The sequence below is a fragment of the Clupea harengus genome, chromosome 4 (assembly GCF_900700415.2).
Source record: "Clupea harengus chromosome 4, Ch_v2.0.2, whole genome shotgun sequence".
Taxonomy (NCBI): Eukaryota; Metazoa; Chordata; class Actinopteri; order Clupeiformes; family Clupeidae; genus Clupea; species Clupea harengus.
In genome coordinates, this window is record NC_045155.1 from 1,227,161 (window position 1) to 1,241,382 (window position 14,222).

The window sequence follows — 14,222 nt, forward strand, 5'->3', positions numbered from 1 at the left end:
TTTAAGATTGATATACAGTGTAAACAAGAATATTAAATGTTCATTAGTACCTAATCAACAGTGTGCTAGAGTGTAACAACACAACAATGTATATTTAGCACACTTGTTCATTTGGGCTAGGTTACAAGCTCTCAATGAGGTTTTTATTCGTACAGCCACAGCATCTCATGTTTTGAACTAATAGTAGTGTTGAACTAATAGTAGTGTTGAACTAATAGTTAGCTAGCTAGGAGCTTTGATTAAGGCATCACCCAGGGGCCCTAGTGGTCAGCTATTGCTTTAAGCACAGAGGCGGCGAAGGACCCTCAGACTGTAGGGGCCATAGTGATCAGATCACGCTTTAAGCCCTAATGGTCAGTGGTCACTCTTTACACGCCAAGAGGCCTCGGGGTTCTCACACTGTAGGCGTTGAGGTGTCTGGGAGGTCCTATCTCATGCTATAAGCACCCAGGGGTCTAGTGGTCACAAATGGCCTAAGGCTTGGACTGGCAGTCTGAAGCCCCGGGGCACTGTCCCCACTGGGTCAGATTCCTGTTTTGCTTCACCTGTTTGCTTTGTTTAAAGTTAATGGTTGGATTGTCTGACATCTGCTGTAACAAAGTCGGCAATCTTTGTTTAATTCAAGTTGCTGTTTTAGCGAGCTACCAGGTTAACAGTTTGCGTAGGGCCAAAATGTTGGCATTCCTTTGACCAGTCAGCTCAGCCAACTGTAGTGCTGAAAAATCGTAGTAATCACCTAAACAAGCTGATTAGTGCTTGCAATGCACACCTGGACTTTATGTTAGTTATTTAAGACATGCTTGAACAGCTGCAAGACATAGCCTAACAGGCTCCATGATCTAAGCTCCTGTGCCCACTGTGGTTTGTGATTCATTTTCACGAGTGGGCATATAGTGAATATAGAAGGCAACATATGTCTAGACAGTCAAACAGAATAGTCTCAAATTCATCTAGATTTAGGCCTACATATTTTAGCTGAAAACGTTGCATTGCCTTATGTAGACCTTGTTTTTTAGTAATGCATCAGACCTTGTTCGATGACAGACTGACACTCATTGGCTCAAATACCATAGCGCCATGGGAGGGCGGTTCTATGGAAAACGGCGGAGTTTAATCCGTAGCATCACCAATATGAGCCGGCTACTACTACCCCTCATCTCGCATACTGTCTCGCATCGACAGTATGAAATAAGCTGTTCGCAGTGATGGGAGAAACGATAAACAACACAGGAGATTACGTACAGTTTCATTGTAGTCTCAGCTTTCTCTGACAGTCTGAGCACACAAAGAAGAAAGGACACAGACACGTGAGTAGCCTACTACCTCAACTGATGTTTCTCATTTATGGAGCATTACCTTTAAGTCTATAAGGCTATTGTGATGCACATGCCCCTGTACGTAAGATTCAGCAACGCGACGCGCTGAGCAGCATCGCATTTCATTGCTGTCAAATAGATTTGATGAGGTGGCCCTGTAGCTAAGTGAGATGTAGGATGTAACGTTAATACACCTGCTGTAGACATCCACATTTCCTCTACTCGGTTGGGTAAGTAAAATCGGTGTGTTCTTGTCTTCGGTTGCCAGTCACCATACTGATATCTATCGGTTTTACCAAGACGTTCTATAGCCTACCCACATGAATACTTATGCATTGTCTAGATCGTAATCTGCGACCAATTGGCACGTGGGCTGCAGTTATCATGAAATATATTCTGTAATAAAATACTAACGACATTAACAGGATATCAAATAAGTATAACGCTAGATATTAATAGTATCGTATGCAATGCTGCTCAGTTTAGTGTGGTTAAGATGACTGCTGTTGTTAGCCTGCCCTACGGATCAACAATTTGCAATTGTAAAATACAATGTTTGAAAAAATGGATTGCGCGCTTTAATGACAATGGCTAACGTTAGGGTGTGTCGATTGATGAAGACAGTGTGTTCGTTAGGGGGATACATAACACGACATTCCAAAGTCCCAATGTTTAAATGTATTTGTTGACAACGATTCAGCTCTCGACAGTGGCCTCTAAAATGTGTGATTTGATATCGATGTGTTCTTATTTAAATGAAGATGCGCTGCCTCGGTTTACATCAGTGGGAGGTCTGGGAGTTGTTCACGTGTTGCTACATTGATATTCATTTTAACGCTGCACTTATGCCCCGTTACTGTAAGTATTTCAGTGGACGGTGTTGACGTGAACACACTCATGGTAGCGGTTCGTGCGGATTCAGTACACCTGCAAGTGAATCGTGTTTATTTCAGGCGGCTGTTTTTTTTTTTCCTTATTTCAGATAATTATACATTCTAAGAGAAAATATTTACTGATATTAGAAGGTTGAGTAAGCTAACACGCTGTTAGTAACGTCATCTTGAAACTACGTTGCATGAGTTACCATTCAGAGTTTTACAGCCTAAATGTTTTGCATGGTAGAGGGTGGAATGCTTACTGAACGATCTTCTATGGTAAACTTCCAAAGAAGCAAACTGTCTCAATGACAAAGCTGTGATGCTACAGTAGAGCAATGATGATGTGGGAGAGGCTATTGATTCACTGCCTCTCCCTCTCAGGGGTGAGGCGTGGGGAGGGGATAAGGGGGGCTTTGAGTGAAATTGACAGTGTGATGACTCTCATGTCACTCATGTATAATTCACAGTAATCTCTTGTGTGGGCTTGTCTTGAGTAACGAGTGTCTGACCCTACCCCCTAACTCCCAGATCAACACTAAAACACCGATCAACACTAAAAGCTGCAGTGACCCCCAATTCCCCAGACAATGTGGCCTCGTTGGTGTTTTCCCTGTGTGGTGGGTGAAACCAATAAAGATCCCCTCTCCCTCTTTTTTTTTTTCATGAACCCCCCACCATTTGTACTCGCAATGGTGCACTCCATCTGGTTGGGATATAAGGTCATCCTATAACTACATTTGAGGTCAGGGTGGGGTTTAATGCATGATATGTTTTTTTTGTGTGTGTGTGTATTCTATGTGTGTTGATGGAGCACACTGTCATTGCATTGCTACATACATTTGTAGCAATGTATGGATGACAGTTGGTCAAAGCACAGTGATACAGTGGAGACGTATCTCTGTGTCAACCCTTTCTAAATAGGGGTGTCAAGCCACTGGCCTTTCTTAGGCAGCTGGTTGTGACCATCTTCTAAGCACATCCCTGGTCCCTGAATTAGTCTCTGTTTTTGCTTTGAGAAAAGCCCTTTCTGCCCTGACAGTGAACAGCCGGATATTAGCAGCTGTCCCGCAGCTGGTACAGATGAAAACCTCACTCCCTGATCACTCACAGATGCCATGTCTTCATTATTGATTCAAAAGTCATTCATTCAAACCCGTATCCATATAAGCCTAGCTGTTTGTCTCTCTATGTATCCTCTTTTATTTTTTGATTTTTCAGTGCATTTGCTCAACTATTGTCTGTCACTTCCATCATTCTGCTGCATAAATCTCTCTCATACTCTCCCTCTCCGTCTCTCGCCCTCCCTTCCTCTCTCTCTCTCTCTCGCCTTCACAGTATTAGATGGGAGGTTTCTGCTAATGGTGGGTGGGTAGGAGGGATTTGTGCTGTGGGCTTTAGAGATGTAGTGACTCAGCCCTTTCTGCTGTCTGGGAGGAAACGAGTGTGCATCAGGCCTCAGACTGAGCCTCAGACTGAGGCCTGATGCTGGTGGATGTGAGGTTGCTGGTGTTGCCGTTTCACTCTCACTTGTGCCCGATGTACATGTCCTTTTTCTCTTTCCCTTTCTTGGAGCTGAACGTCTTGCTTTAGAGGCTGGTTTAGAGGCTGTGCACACTGCACAGGTTTGTAAACCTGAGGAGTGCTGTGTTTCAGATGCAGCGAGCATCTTCGAGACAAGCAGAACATTTGGACATTAAGAGACACATTTCATTATAGTTTGTAGATTAAGGCTGGACCCCTCAACATCCTTTAACAAAGACATGATGAACAATGACAGTCTATGGGATGCAGTTGTTTTTGTTGTTTTTAGACAAAATGCTAACACTCACTCGCTGCCCACTCCAGCTAACTCTGGTTTCATTTATAGCTGTTATCAATAAAAGTTAATCAGAAAATAAATGATTTGGCCAATTCAGTAAACACTCCTCTTTTCATCAGCTTCAGCTCTATCTCTCTCTCTCTCACTCTCTCTCTCTCTCTCTCTCACACACACACTCACACACACACACACACACACACACACACACACACACACACACACACACACACACACACACACACACACACACACACAGGCTGATGTTCAGCTGCAAGAGTATTTCTAATGTGAATCCAGAGCGGATGATCCTTGGACATTCATATCCTCAGGGTTAGGGTGTAACTAGTTACATGTAACAGAGGTTATTAAATACAAAATAAATGTAATCGAAAGTTTATATGTAAAATAAAACATTCATTATTTTGCTTTGTACTGTATTAGAAACTATGTGAATTGTAAATGTTATTGTGCAAAGCATGCCATGCGAAATACTTAGGAGGACTGGGGTGGTTGTTTTTCGTCCTTGGTAATTCAGTGTGCAGGAACAGTGATACTCCCTGTTCTTCTTCTTAGCGCCGAAACTCTGTTAAATAGACACACAGAAGATTAATAAACGTATTACTAATATCTAATAATAAGACTGATCTTGCATTAGACTGGTCATTCTAAGAATTCCACCACAATATCTTTACGCTGTCTTGACAGGCCCCGATCATTTAGTAGTATGTGCTAGAATTTTGAGCGTGGTTTTGGTTCTCCTGTTTGAATTTGCACCGCCTCTCCTCTGCCAGTCAAAAATGTAATACGTTTCATTACTTTGAAGTAATTCAAATAGTTACATATTCATTAGATGAACAGGGTAACTAGTAATCTCTGACCTATTACATTTCAAAAGTAGCCTTCCCAACCATGCAGGCACTGCGGAGGTGTCATGTGTCTAAGATCACGGCAGACCCCTCACATCCTGCTAACAGTCTCTTTAACCGTCTCCCCTCTGGACAGCGATACAGGGCCATCATGACCAAAACATCACGTCACCTCAACAGTTTTTTCCCCCAAGCAATAGCCCTCCTAAATAGCTCTCACACACGAACTTTATCGCACTTTATTTAACTTTATTTAACATTATTATTGTTGCACTACCTCCATTCTTATTTATTATTTTGCTCATACTGTCTGGTACTATCTGTCCTTGTTTTGTTGTTCTGTGTTATCTTGTTGTTCTATTTGTGATACTATAGCCTGCATGGAGAAAACCAAAAAAAAATCCTAGTATCTGTATACATGGCGAAATAAAGTTGAATTGAATTGAATTGAATTGAATTGAATTGAATTGAATTGTGTAAGTCATGACTGACCGTTTACAGTTACACTTCCCTAACATTGAAAAGATTAGACTACTACTGCACATATGAAAAATGAAGAAGCACGTATGCTTTCCTGACCCATGATCCATGAGTTTGTGCAACCGTGTACAAAGGCCTAAATGTGGGAGGCGATTTCACCCTTGTCGGTGAAGTTCATATTCTCCATCAACAGATTCCACTTAGGTTCATCATGATTAAAGGTCGTCTGTGTTATGCCTATCAAACTGCATATGGCAACCCAGTTGATTCCTGTTCTTCAATAGTGTTCAATGACAACATTTACTAACAATGTTACTAACGAATGTACTACTTACTGCTTACTTACTTAATAGTAATTTACTAACAATGTTCAATTCAATTTAATTCAATTTTATTTAGATAGCGCCAAAACAATACAATTGTCTCAATGTTAATATGTATAAATTAAGTGAAGAATAAAGCAGATCTCCTGACCTGCTCAGTTTTGCTAGTCAGCGGAGGAGCTTCATGTTAGTCATATGCAGATATAACACTTGGCCTTTCCTAAAGCTCGACACGTGCATTATTTCAGAGATTTAGTGTTGAGTGATGGGGGAGTAGCTATGGCACTGACTGACTATTGAGGTCATGAAGCACGCACGTTAAATTATGCTTCCCTCGCTGTGACCTTTTTTGACCCGTACCACACACCCCTGAGGGAGACAGACCTGGCATCCATGCAGATGATTGGCTCTTTCACTGGGTCATTTCTTCCGTTTGGTTACACGTGCAGTCCAACAGGAGCTCGTCAGATCAGGCGAGACTGTAAAGAAGTAGGGCACTGAGCTTGTGTGTGTGTGTGTGTACGTGTCAGAGAGTAGGATATCAGGAGTTTTGACTGATGCCATTTCAGTTTGCTTGCTAGCTCGTTACATTCTGGTTTGGTAAGGATCTGCCAGACCATAATTTCCCTATCTGACACATTTGTTTCCTGTTTCCACGGGGACTGCCTTTGTTGAATGTGTTTGTTTACCTTTTCAACATAGACAGGGAACAGTGACTTTACTTTATACTTTGAATGCACACAGACTTTAATGGGGTCTTTATTCACAATTTAATCTTACAGTAAATAATTTGACCTTTTATTGTGCTTTCTACTTCCCAACTTATGTCCCTGACCGTACATCTACTCTACATCACAGGATGAGTGGTTGGAGAGGGGATTGGGGAGGGTGTGTGTGTGTGTGTGTGTGTGTGTGTGTGTGTGTGTGTGTGTGTGTGTGTGTGTGTGTGTGTGTGTGTGTGTGTGTGTGTGTGTGTGTGTGTGTGCGCGTGCGCGTGTGTGTGCGTGCGCGTGTGCACCTTTAATGTCAGTATTCAGTTTTATTGAAGGGTTGAATGGTGAAAAACAGCTCAGACTAGTTCAGTGCACACTTTCATATTTGCATGTGTGTAGGCATGTGTGTGTGTGTGTGTGTATGGGTGTGTGTTTGTGTGTGTGTGTGCACCTTTAATGTCAGTATTCAGTTTTATTGAAGGGTTGAATGGTGAAAAACAGCTCAGACTAGTTCAGTGCACACTTTCATATTTGTGTGTGTGTGTGTGTGATGTGTGTAGATATGTGTGTGTGTGTGTGATGTGTGTGTGTGTGTGTGTGATGTGTGTAGGCATGTGTGCACGTGTGTGTGGTGTGTGTGTGTGTGTGATGTGTGTAGGCATGTGTGCACGTGTGTGTGTGTGTGTGTGTGTGTGTGGTGTGTGTGTGTGTGTGTGATGTGTGTAGGCATGTGTGCACGTGTGTGGTCCATGCAAGAAATGAGCAGCTCCCTAGCCCCCCTCCCTCTGTCCCGGAGGGGTGATGTTTGTCCCCTCAACAGGCAGCGGAGTGGAAAGTGGTTATTAGGTCAGTGCCAGCCCAGTCTGCAGTCTGAGACAAATGAGCCAAACACAGTTTGTGAGCTGTATACCAGGGGTCTATGCACTAAATTTCACTGTATAGAAACTAACAACGAATGCCAGTTTGATCTAAAAAAGGGAATTACATCAAAGCTTTGGATTTGGTGTCTATGTATGTATTATTTTGTGTGTGTGTGTGTGTGTGTGTGAGAGAGTCTGTGTTTGTGCTATAACCCCATAAGCCCTTTCCTTTCACAGCCGAAGAAACACATTTGTCTGAAGTGTCCTGCTTTCAATAAGCCCCTTTGTTGCCTAATTCCTTTGAACTTCATTTATAACGTGTGAATGTAGGCTAATGAGTTTACACAACAGGGCGTAGGCCTTTATGGCAGTTTACTATTAGCATTTCCCTTAAATCTAGCTAACATATCTAGACCGGTGTTGATTAGGCACCTTGTGACCGGTGTGGTGAACCCGGTATAGGAGCCCACGCTGCCTCAGTGACCCAGTTTGCTTCCGTGGGGGGTGTGTGTGTGTGTGTGTGTGTGTGGGGGGGGGGCGGGGTGCAAAGGCAGCTGCTGCTGAGCAGAGTAGGAGGCGAGCAACACAGTGTAGTTTCATTTCATCGTACGACTGGGAGTGTCTAGGAATAGTTTGTCAGTGAGTTTTTGGGTGATCCTTAGTGGATAAGTACTGATTATGAAATGATGAATCGACTGTGAATGGACTAAGGTGTAGTGTGACAAGTATTGTCTTTTACAGGAACACAACCCAGTAATATCGTATATGTGGTTTTGCATTCAGTGGCCTGCCCGTAGGTACTGTAAACTAAATGTGCCACACAAACACAAGGCAACTGTATGGCACACCTATAAACCAAAGGTGGGTCCAGGAAGTAAAAATTGAAATTAGTGCAAAGTCCACCATGGTTGCCTTTTTGTCATTACCTCATGCATCTGTGTCATTCCCTGAGGACAAAGTTCCCAGCAGTGCCGTGATCGGAAAGCAGGGCCAACTCTCACATTGTTGTCAGTTGTTTGGTGAAGGCTGGTTCTGCTGCCTCCAGTTGAGTGAAATCGAATATGAAGAGAATATGGTGATAAATCGTGTCTAAGTCAGCCGTTCGTTCATCAGTTATCATCGGTCGTCACCAGTCATGTAGGTAATATGCATAAATGCTTTCATTATCATGATGTCAGAGTGTAACTGTATCTCTGTGACCCGACATACAGTGACTGCTGCACTTTGCACTTCGGTTGTACAGTTTATGTAAATCATTTGAAAATGCGTTATGGAGTTTATCTTGTGTTCATCCTTTAAAGCGCTCCAGATATCATTGTACATTGTGCCTCTCCGTCTTCACACCTGTCAGCAACTGCCTTGCCTGCAACTGTTTGTATCAAGTTTGTGTGGTTCACTTAGCGTGTTTTGGTTGAGCCTGGGGTCAATTGTGTGCTCACTGCAATCGCTTGGATCTTGGGTTCCCTTGGGAACAGACCTAGAGCACCTTCCGAGTGGTTCTGAACAGGTTGTTTTGGTGTGTTTATTGTGTTTTCACATGTTCTAACAAGCCATACAAAGAGGGGAAAGCGCACAACAGGCTTCAATCCAAAGTATTCTAAAACCTGCGTATGGGAGTCCGCCCAAACTGTTCAGTTCAGTTCAGTTCAGTTCAGTTCAGTTCAGTTCAGTTCAGTTCAGTTCAGTTCAGTTCAGTTCAGTTCAGTTCAATTACACTTGTCATTGCGCAGTTGTCATTTTTTTTAAATGATTTTGGAATAACAGGCATAGCACTTGTTGTATGTACAGTAAACTTATGTTTGTGTAACTATGAGAATGAATTTAGAAGGAGGAGATCTAAATGAGTAACATTGATACAGCAACTCTTGCGAAGGCCGAAAGCTCCAGGTCCTGCTCTCTCCAGCCACCGTAGGGTCAGTGTCACTGTCATTCTCCTCCTGTTTGCTCCACATGTCTGTCTGTCAGTTAGTCTCCATGCCTGTCTGCTGGCGAATGCCCCCCTTTCTTAGTTGACTGTCAGCAAACCTTGCTGTTATTTAGTGTCATTTTAAATGGCCCTTCATGGCTTCTGTATTTAGGCTAGTCATCTTTCACTGGATGACATACTCATCTTAGAAGGCACACATCCCATGTGCAGTAGCTTTCAAAAATGAAAAGGAGAAAGTTATCCAGCCTGTTATCCATTATATCGTGGGTGTGACATTATTAACAGTGTTTTGTATGTTCTGCAGTACTCCTAGAAACAGGGTAATGGCATATGATTTGCTTGGCTAGAAAGTTAATATTTCTACTGTTTCTGCTAAAAAGATAGAAAGATAAATAGATAGATATATGTTTCTAAATGATAAAATCAGTTAGAAAAACGAACCTAATAAGCCTGTGCATGGACATAAAATCCTCTTAGATGGGTCAAAGGTCATTGCATTATTGCATGAAGGATGAATTATGAAGAACTGTGTTTATCACCTTGGGTGCTAATTAAGGTCATGCAGCCTCATTAATAGGCCTTATATCATGCCCTTGGATTGCCGCCTCGCAGTGAAGGCTATATCTGATTGCAACTGAAAAGTGTTTGGACTGTAACATTTTGTGGTTGAGTTTAGAGAATAGTTTGAATTGCAAATGTCAAAACGCATTAGTTGGTAGAAGTATCAATGCTGCCTGGTTTGAAACTTACCCACCTCAAATTTAACACTGGCCCATTTGTGATGCTACTAACTCAAAGAAAAACAAATATGCCCTAACTACACTGAAATGCATGAAAAGTCACAGCCAAGTTTAGGGTTGCAACCTTCAATGTGAAAAAATAAGGGACAGCCTCCTGGCTAATACTCTATACGCTAGAAATCTTTAGTTACATCATTCATCATTTTTGTGTGGACAAGTTGTAATTTTCTAGCATTGTTCAGAGATGTTAAGGAAACTCTTACTGGAGTATAGCTTTGATCAGTTTCCTTCCCGGCACTTCACAGTGAAAAGCTTCATCCAAGAGTTTCCCCTTTTCCAGTCGGAAGTGCAGAGAGGGAAACATCAGAGAATGCCTTTCCATTTTACTTTTTCTTTGGAGAGTTGCAGAGGAAAGACTCGTGAATCCAAAGCAAACAGCGCTGCCATTCTCAAACCCAGCAAAACACGAGAGACACACTGATCTGAATTTCCTGTGTTTTGATCGCCCCTTTAAAATTAGAAATGAAACAAATGGTAGAACAATTAAAACCTTCGTTAATGTTTCCACAAACACCACATACGATGTCACATTGTACACCCGTTCAGGCCTTGATGTGAGACTGCACAAACAAACAAGAGTGGAAGCCCCATTTCCACACAGGGGGACCTCACCCTGAACCCTTTGGACTTTTTTTTTTAACCATGGTTCATTCTTCTGAAAGCCTTTTTTGTATTTCATCTGATGTGAACCACTCTATGCCGTAAACCATGATGTGAAATGTTTTTTTGTAGCATCACTCAAAGGTTTATATCATCATCATCATCATCATCATCATCATCATCATCATCATCATTGTTTATTGACTGAGCACAGGGCTCTTTTGCAGCAATGCCCTGATTGAGGCTACATAATAATAATATATATAGACAGAAGTTCATCATCCTGATCCTGTTCCTTATCCCCACAGCCTGACTGGACAGCAAAGTGCTTTGTGCCTCTGCTTTGGCCAGAGAGAGCACATGTTCCAAGGTTAGATTTCCTCTTGGCAATCAATCAGCTACTCAATGAGACTTAATTTAGATTTAATTGGATTATCTGGTTGGGCTCCCAACCGACAGGCATTCAGAGCGCTGAGACTCTAGTCCCTGTTAAAACCAGCCACTGACGGTGGGCACACGGCCATTTTTGTCCTTTCCATTTCTTTATCAAACAAGTACCCTCTTTTACTGTAGGGAACCGTGTTGTCAAAACCTAACCAGGGTAAGGTGACCAGACGTGCCTGTTTTTTGTCCACGATTAGTAGTAAGGATTGGTTGGGCTGCCTGGCACCAGTTGTTACCATAGCAATGTAATGCAATGCAAACTCTGGTCCTGCATGCTCATTAGCTTGTGATGAATGCGGGCATGCTGCAGCTAGCATAGAGACAAGTTCAAACCAGAGCAATATATGCTGCTTGTCAAGTTTTGTATAACAAGTGGGGGGGAGGGGGGGGAGCAAGTATTGCAATACTGTCAGCTGCAACATAGATACTGATGAACTGATGTTATTTCTGCACGGCATTGTAGACCTTTCTGTATCAGTATTACTTTTAGTATTACTTACTATTATTATTGTTTCTCCTGAACTCATCTGGTCTGCTCTAGTGTGTATGATGGCTAGGTAAGTGGTGGCCTTTTTAAAACCTTGCATTTAAAACATTTGCAAACACCGGCTATGTTATGGATTTCTTTGCGGTGAAATGTTAAAATGTGCTTTCCCAAAAATACCAACACGTGGCATTTTGTGGAAGTGCTGGCATTGTATGGTTGATATGTTTGCATGTGAGTGCTGTACTTTATTTGAGTATTCTAAAGGAGGAAAGGCTTTTTGTTATTCATGGGGTTCCCTCTGTAATAACACTGGCTTAAGTGGCCGGAAAAGTGTTTGCTCTTTTCCTGCCAAGGAGCTTTTTTCATGAGGGGATATCTGGAGAAGGGATGCTGATCCAGTGTTTCCCTGTCTCCCGGCTACTTTTAGATATGGTCAAAGACATGCACACATACACTCACACAAACACACAAACAAACATACACACACACAGAACTGGACATAGACATAAACATATACACACACACACACACACACACACACACACACACACACACACACACACACACATTTTTTTTATATATTATATATAAAATATAATATGTTTATGTTTACTCCTTATCTCTCAATGAGTTACTCTTGAAAGTACAATTTAGTTTTGAACATGATGGTTGCTGCATTAGTTTGCCTTTGTGTCTGAGGGTTGCTTTAAGAGAGATCATGTCAACGAGCTTTCCAGTCAGGAGTGGGCCGCAAAGGCCTCTGATCAGAGAGCAAGTGGACCTGCCAGGCAGCCGCTGACAGGAGTGAACTCCAGTTAGCATTAGCCAGGTTGATGAGCTCCTGGTTCGTCAGCAGGATTAGACAGTCGTGGCGGCATGATTGGACGTAGTTCAGCGTGAGCCTTTAAGTGGCTTGCACAGACAGGGTTAGAGAGTGAGCTCTTCAGTTCTTTTATCAGCTGTGGGTTTTTCCATTTTCTCTTTCTTGTGTCTCTACAGTCTCTTCACTTTCTCTATGGATTGTGTTCTGGAGAGTCATAGGCGACAGGTAGGGTGCTTTGTTTTGATGTGAACGTGGCTGATGTAAACTAAATGCCTGTGGTTTGCCAATGCGTGTGTGTGTGTGTGTAAAATGCAGTTATGACATCAGCAGTCTCCATACAATAGCTTTATTTCACTTAATGTTAAACTCTGCTTCTTGCATAATAATATCTTTTTTTTTGCCAATAATTCATCTCAGCACAGCTTGTTTAAAATAAAAAGGAAGTTCACAAATTCCTACTTTATGATGTCACATATGATGGAGTTTGTTGGTGTTATTCCTATGTTATGTTTATGTATGTAAACGTTTTTCAGAACATGTGACTCAGTAACTGGTGTGTTGCTTCATGCTTGGGACATGTGCTGCACATGTAATGGGATATACAGTATAGCGTACCACCTCACTTAATCCAATTTAGTCGTGGTTGTTCGAGCATGATAGTGTGAGCCGATGGGACAAAGGTACCGTTACAATTGAAACCATTTCCTAAGTTTCAAAGCAAATCTTAGAATGACCTGTAAAGCTTCTAAAATCTAATATACAGTATATAAGATATATATATAATATATATATATATATATATATATATCTTTGTATGTAGCTGCTTTCTTTGCTGGATGCATTGGTATATCATGAATGTTTACATTTTTGTCTGTTTATTGCTGAACTGGAGAGCACTGTAATGCATAATTCACAAATGTGATTCGATTTTTGTATCTAAACCTTATGTAATAGTAATAGAGAGAAAAATTAAACCCACATGCCAAATAACCGATACCTTAAAGAAGCATCATGGAGTTTTGGCTTAACACTAAAGAGCTACCTACCTAAAAAGCACGCAAAAACCACCAACAGCCCAGTTGCCACTCATGAAAGCCTGCTACCATGCCAGCTGGCATCTTTTGGCGGTATGTGGCTGTGATGGCTTTTCTTACATTTGGGGTGTTCCGACCCGAACAACAAAACTGGGCGGTTAGTGAGAAATGAATGACAGGTGTGTTTATCTCTCCACCGAATGACCGTGTTCCATCCAAATTCATTTGAAGATACCTCAAAAAGAGGCAAATTGTTGCATTGTATGGAGTATGTCAACGTGCATTTTATTCAACGGACAACAAATTCAATGAAAAATGAAATACCATTATTCAATCTTCACTGAAACATAAATGGTTTCAATCAGTTAAATAACAGCTCAGTTTATGAACCTCTTATGAATAGTTAATGATTCATAGAACTGATAGAATTGAACTGTTGCGCTCAAGGAAAGCTGGGACCTCGCCTTTATTTGATAATTCTCTCAACTGTGCCTTCTATTCTTCTACCACTATTTATTTTCTGCTTCACTCACTTCCTCATGTTTCCCATGTCCTCAGCTCCCGCCGTTATCTCCCCCAGGTATATGAGTCAAGTAAATGATCAGAGTCGGGGTTGCCTCCCAAACTGCTAGTACAGTGACGTACTTCTGTGGTTTAAGGGAAAAGTGAGGCAGTATCATTTCAGTTTTGGTCCATCAAACTTTGACAAAGGCATGCAGAAGAAATCACCTCCCTGCTTTGTTTTGGTGCTATAGACCGGTAACCGATGGTGCACCACCTGACCGAACCAGACAGAAGTCTTCTGTGAGACTGATCTGGTGTGCTTCTCTCAAAAGTACGGAGAAAAGAAGA

General features: G+C 41.9%; 1 protein-coding gene across 1 annotated transcript in view; it reads left to right on the forward strand.

Moving 5' to 3' along the window:
• Positions 1–979: 979 nt before the first annotated feature.
• slco4a1 (solute carrier organic anion transporter family, member 4A1) overlaps positions 980–14,222 on the forward strand; it is a 32,543-nt gene continuing 19,300 nt past the window's right edge. Inside the window, 1 exon segment of the mRNA XM_031565649.2 lies at positions 980–1,307. The gene's annotated coding sequence lies outside the window, so the exon portion shown is untranslated.